Below are 6,000 nucleotides of genomic sequence, written 5' to 3'. Positions count from 1 at the left end.
ACGGAAAATGGACGGAGCCATGTATCGTGAAATCCTGAGCGACAATCTCCTTCCCTCTGCCAGGAAACTGAAAATGGGTCGTGGATGGGTGTTCCAGCACGACAATGACCCAAAACATACAGCAAAGGCAACAAAGGAGTGGCTCAAGAAGAAGCACATTAAGGTCATGGAGTGGCCTAGTCAGTCTCGGACCTTAATCCAATAGAAAACCTATGGAGGGAGCTCAAGCTCAGAGTAGCACAGAGACAGCCTCAAACCTTAGGGATTTAGAGATGATCTGCAAAGAGGAGTGGACCAACATTCCTCCTAAAATGTGCAAACTTGGTCATCAATTACAAGAAACGTTTGACCTCTGTGCTTGCAAACAAGGGTTTTTCCACTAAGTATTAAGTCTTTTTTGTTAGAGGGTTCAAAACTTATTTCCCTCAATGAAATGCAAATCAATTTCTATCTTTTATTTAAAGTTATTTTTCGATTTTCCTTTTGATGTGCAATCTGCCACTGTTGAAATAAACCTACCATTGAAATGATACTGTTCTGAGACTTCATTTCTTTGTCATTGGACAAACTTACAAAATCAGTGAGGGGTCAAATAATTATTTCCTCCACTGTATACATGTATGTATGTGTGTGTGTTTGTGTGTGTGTGTGTATATATATATATATATATATATATATATATATATATATATATATATATATATATATATATATATATATATATACGGCCATAGCCTGCTGCTCGGTCGCCGTTTGAGGCGGAGTTACATCCCGCATCATCACGCCTCCCACGTAATTGAGTGCCTGCCCATATAAGGTAAATATTCGCGGGTGAAGGACTGTGCTTGGCATATTCATAAGTGCAGGTACTGCGGAAACCCTCTGATGCTGAAGAAGCCTTTGTACACATAACAATAGGAAAGCAAGGTGTAAAGGTTAAGTTTAAATTACATTCATAGACACACTGCCGCTAAATATTTGCAGGCAAATCCACAGCTTAATACCGGGAGTGCCTATAAAACATCTTAGATTCACGAGTACTTCGATGAATGAAACCTGTTCAAAAAACACATTACACAATTGAGAAGGCAGCAAAAGAATATGAAGCGAGTGACGCATACAAGCATATTCATAAGTGCAGCTACTGCAGAAACAAAGCACGGTGTAAACCGGTGGTTTAAATTAAATTAATAGACACTCTGCTGCTGGCGTTTTGTCATGCCTACGATGAATACGATACTCGTGAGATACGAGTTTAATGAGAAGACGCAGGGTGTAAACAAGACTTTTGATCACTTTGTAAGGGAGTTAAAATTGCTGTAATGGAGTTAAAATTGCTGGTGAAGGACTGTGCTTATGCAAACGAATAGCAAAGCAAGGTGCAAGCTTAAGTTTAAATTAAGTTCATAGACATGCTGCCGTTTGAGTTTGTCATGCCAGACGAATACGATATTCGCGAGATACAAGTTTACTGAGAGGACGCAGGGTATAAACGAGAGTTTTGATCACTTTCTAATGGAGTTAAAATTGCTGGTGAAGGGCTGTGCTTATGCAAACAAAGATGAGATGGTCAGAGAGAGAATAGTGTTTGGCACAAACTCCGCGAAAGTGCGAGAGAAACTTTTATGTGCCGGATCTGAGCTAAAATTAAATAAAGCCGTGGAAATCACAAGATCGCAACGAGATATTCGCGAGATACAAGTTTAATGAGAGGACGCAGGGTATAAAGCCTTGATGCTAAAGACCTGGCGAAGTCATGGAGAACATGGAAGGATGATTTCAGATTATACACAGAACTTGCAATGCCAGAGGCAGAGGAAAACACTAAGTTCAGATTTTTCCGTTATCTTATTGGAGAGAGCGGCAGAGAATTGTGTCAGGCGCTGACCGGTGATGTAAGACCTGATGAGTTAACCATGAGCTTGATGATACATAAATTTGATGAACATTACAACCCAAAAATAAACAAAACTGTAGAGAGGTTCATATTTTTTTTCAAGAAATCAGGCAAGGGGAGAAAATATAGACAACTAACGTCACAGATCTGAGAGTGTTAGCAGGCACATGCAATTTCAGGGAGATTAAAAGTTCCCTTATACGTGACCGAATTGTGTGCTTAACCAGTGCAAGTTTGCAACAAAGATTACTGAGAGAAGACAAACTGCCTTTAGAAAGGTGCACCACTCAAGTGGATTTACATCACAGTTCACCTCAGATATCATGAAGTAGCTGTTGATCTCAATTTCAATGGCAGTGTGCATTGACTCACTTTCTCTGAATTCCTGTTTTATTGGGTTTTCATCACAGTAGGGCAAGGAGGCGGGGATCTGTACAAGTGTTTTAAATAACAGAAGATAATAAAAATGTGCTTTTGAATCAAGGAACTCCACCAAGCCAAGATGACTTGTGAAATAAAAAGCACCTGAAATAAAAAGAATCTGTTTGAACAAATTGCATAATTTATGTGAACTGATTTTTTGTTAGCCTGGCAGCTACAGGACTCTGTACTAGATCAGTTTCACTGCAGATGGTGAGACACTTTAAATGTCGAGCTGTCTTTAACAGTAAACAATATCTGACGTAGTTTGCAGGATGCCATCTTTTAAGCGACATCAGTCTTTTAAAACCAAACCACCTCCACGCGATTGAGTATGATCCACGTCTTGCAATTAAATGTTACTAGCCAACCCGCAGCGTACCATACGCCGCATAATCAGGCCGGTTTTTTAATGATTTTTAAGCACAGGGAGAAAATTAACATTTGAAAAATCCGTAATGTAATAAATCAGCAAGAAAAGCAACATTGTAGCAATGCACGGAACGAACCAACACACAATCGTCCGTGACTGAAAACTGGCGGATCACCATCGCGCCTTCTGCCAGACGAAGGCATTGGGGTGCATGGCGCTTAGTCGCGGAGTGTGGAATGGGAGGAGAGGCGAAGGACGTCCATTCAGCTCCCTGTGTCATGCTAGTCTGCTGATTTCTCGTTCAGTATGCACTGCCCACTCATGTGCCCACCTCCAACTCGTCACTTGAGTCGTTGTCGTCTTAACACAGTCCAGATGCACCTGTGACTCACGTAGACGTTTCATTGCTCTGTGTGGTTTTGGCTGCTTTTCTATATATAATCCACCAAGACACCCGACCACGGTAGTAGCGAGGTGGGAGTGGGGTGTGTACAAAAGGTAGGGATGTAACCAGTGGGAGTGTATGAGTCGCATTTAGTGGGAATTCCACGGTTTGCAACCCAAATGGGGTTCAACAGCTTACCCACACCTCACTGCGCCGGGTAGACACACGCTCAATGGAAAGACACGGTTATCTAAAACGGGTTGGTGTGAGAATACAACAGTAAGTGAATGAAAAGATGGAACTCTGGAGAGAGCAAAATACAAAACAATAGTAAACCCGCGGCATAACAAACGCCACATATTTATTGATGGTTGAAAACTTCTGGAAAGACACAGTTGTCTAAAAAAGGGAGGGTTTGAGGATACAACAGAAAGTGAATGAAAAGATGGAACTCTCGAGAGAGCAACATATAATTGTCCGTGAGTGAAGAAGACGCATGGTTGTCGCGGATGCGAATTGCTGTATGTAGCGTGTAAAACTGTTTGCTATGGTGCACGAGGTTGTGCGTCGTAATCGAAAACTCGCTTTTTAAAGACTGCTTACTTCATTGTGTTTTAACCTTAGTTGTAAAGGATTGTTTTAAGGATCCCATGGGATACGCCTCGCAAACCGTTTTACACGCTGCATATTGCGACTCACCTCCACGAGAAACATGCCGCTATGAACAGTCAAGGTGGCTTGGAGGTACATGAGGCCTCTACGACAGACGAATATAAATGACGCCATTCTTTCTCTGTCGTCGCGTCTGAATTGGTGGGCATGGCTCTACGAGTTGTCATCGTATCCAATGGTCTTGAAGCTGGTGGGCGTGGCTCCTCCCTGCGTGTGCCATAGGTGTCTTACTTGTCGGTGGCTTAGTGAATCCATGCCGGATTCCATGGGTGTCTTGCGTTAGTGAATTATATATATAGATGATGTAGATTGCCAGGCTATTTATCCCCTGGAGCTGTTTGATCACTCAGTTTTAGGCAGCTACTCTTAGCTTTATTTGTGGTGCGCTTACCATTAACACGCACACTCACAGTTGTCTATCTTGTGAGGTTACATGAGACAGTGAATGCATGGACTCTCAAGTTGTGTTTTAGATTGTCACTCCCTTTCCCAAAAACATGCTTGATTAATTTAAGCACATTGTTAAAAACAACAATTTGCACACTCTAGCATGAGCATGGTTTAAGATGGGGATGTCACTCATGCCTTATACTCAGTGCTGGTACAGTAAATCTGTCTACCCGCAACAGTGAATTAGAGAACTTGGGTTAATGGAATGGATGGAAAATTCAAGTCTGACACACATTAATCTTGAGGCAACTGCAAGTACTGTAGGGCCATTTGCACACTAAGTGTAATGCATTAGTTATAAATGATGTTCTTTCTTCGTGTCATGTAAAAGTTGGTAGCAAAGAAAGAAAAAGTTGATGGCACATGAGGTGTCTCTGAATCATTACAATTGAAATAAGTAAAATATATGTAAACTTTGATATTTTGCTGTAATATATTTGTCTTTGTTTTCTTTGGAAAATGCTAGGTCTCATAGACTCTTATATAGGTCTTAAAAACAATCCTTTGCATTTTACTTCATTTCTAATTATTTTCTTTCATTTTATTTGTTTGGTTGATTGCATTTTTGGCTGTTGGTTATATATTGTGATGATCATAGCTGCTGTAAGTATATCTGTTTTCCTTTTGCTTTGAACATCTATTTTTGTTGTTTTTTTTTTACACATTCTCTATGTCCTTGTTAAGCCCATATACTAGCCTTAAAAGGAACATAGAGGACCTTTTATTGTGTCAGCAGGGACTTCTTTTAACAAACCTAATACTATATGATCATAATAAGTGTCTGCTTTATGTTCAAAAGAACGCCATGATGCAGATAAATGCAGAAAGACGAAAAAATAGCAAAAAAAGGACTGTGTTTCAAGTCACAAAACTGAGCATGCAAAGCAAGCAAACATAAGCAGAAGTCCAGAATTATTAGTGAGCACATAAATATGTTATTTCTGCTTTCTAATGAAAATTAGAAGAGTTGATGATTTCAAGCTTCCTTTTCATTTAGAGGTAATATGTAATAATATGATCTACCAGCTATGTTATATTGGCTGGAGACGGTGGCACTGACCAGAAAGCAGGAGACAGAGCTTGGAGGTAGCAGAGTTAAAGATGCTAAGATTTTCATTGGGTGTGACAAGGATGGATAGGATTAGAAATGAGTACATTAGAGGGTCATCTTAAGTTGGATGGGTGGGAGACAAAGTCAGAGAAGCAAGATTGCTTTGGTTTGGGCATGTGCAGAGGAGAGATGCTGAGTATATTGGGAGATGGATGCTACGGATAGAGCTGCCAGGCAAGAGAAAAAGAGGAAGGCCTAAGTTTAGGTTTATGGATGTGGTGAGAAAGGACATGCAGGTGATGGGTGTAACAGAACAAGATGCAGAGGACAGAGCGACCTGGAAGAAGATTTTCCACTGTGGCGACCCCTAACGGGAACAGCTGAAAGAAGAAGAATATGTAGTATTATGATCTCACTGCATTTTCAATCCATTGAAAAATGGGATTTTTCCATTTGAACAAGTAATTCCAAAAATAGCTCAAAATCAGCTCAAAATGCCCTTAAGTGGAATTTTGAATAAAGTTTCATATAATATAATTTTGAGTGATTGAATTAAAGTGAAAAATCTAAATTAACAATGTTAAGGGTCCTATTATTTCTTTATATTGTTTATAGTGCCCCAGAATCATTAGTTGTGAACATGTTCTTGCATATCCTAGGAAACTATGTAAACGGAATTGAGAAATTTATAGTACCTTTTGTACTCTTTGGAATGGCTTAATAATACTTACCGTGAAGTCTTAACTAGCACT

General features: G+C 40.0%; 1 protein-coding gene across 5 annotated transcripts in view; it reads left to right on the top strand.

The window, feature by feature from the left end:
* agtpbp1 (ATP/GTP binding carboxypeptidase 1) overlaps positions 1 to 6,000 on the top strand; it is a 287,469-nt gene that overhangs the window by 71,025 nt on the left and 210,444 nt on the right. The window lies entirely within an intron of this gene.

Source organism: Polypterus senegalus, chromosome 4 (genome assembly GCF_016835505.1).
Source record: "Polypterus senegalus isolate Bchr_013 chromosome 4, ASM1683550v1, whole genome shotgun sequence".
Classification (NCBI taxonomy): domain Eukaryota; kingdom Metazoa; phylum Chordata; class Cladistia; order Polypteriformes; family Polypteridae; genus Polypterus; species Polypterus senegalus.
This window is presented reverse-complemented; position numbering and strand designations above follow the sequence as displayed.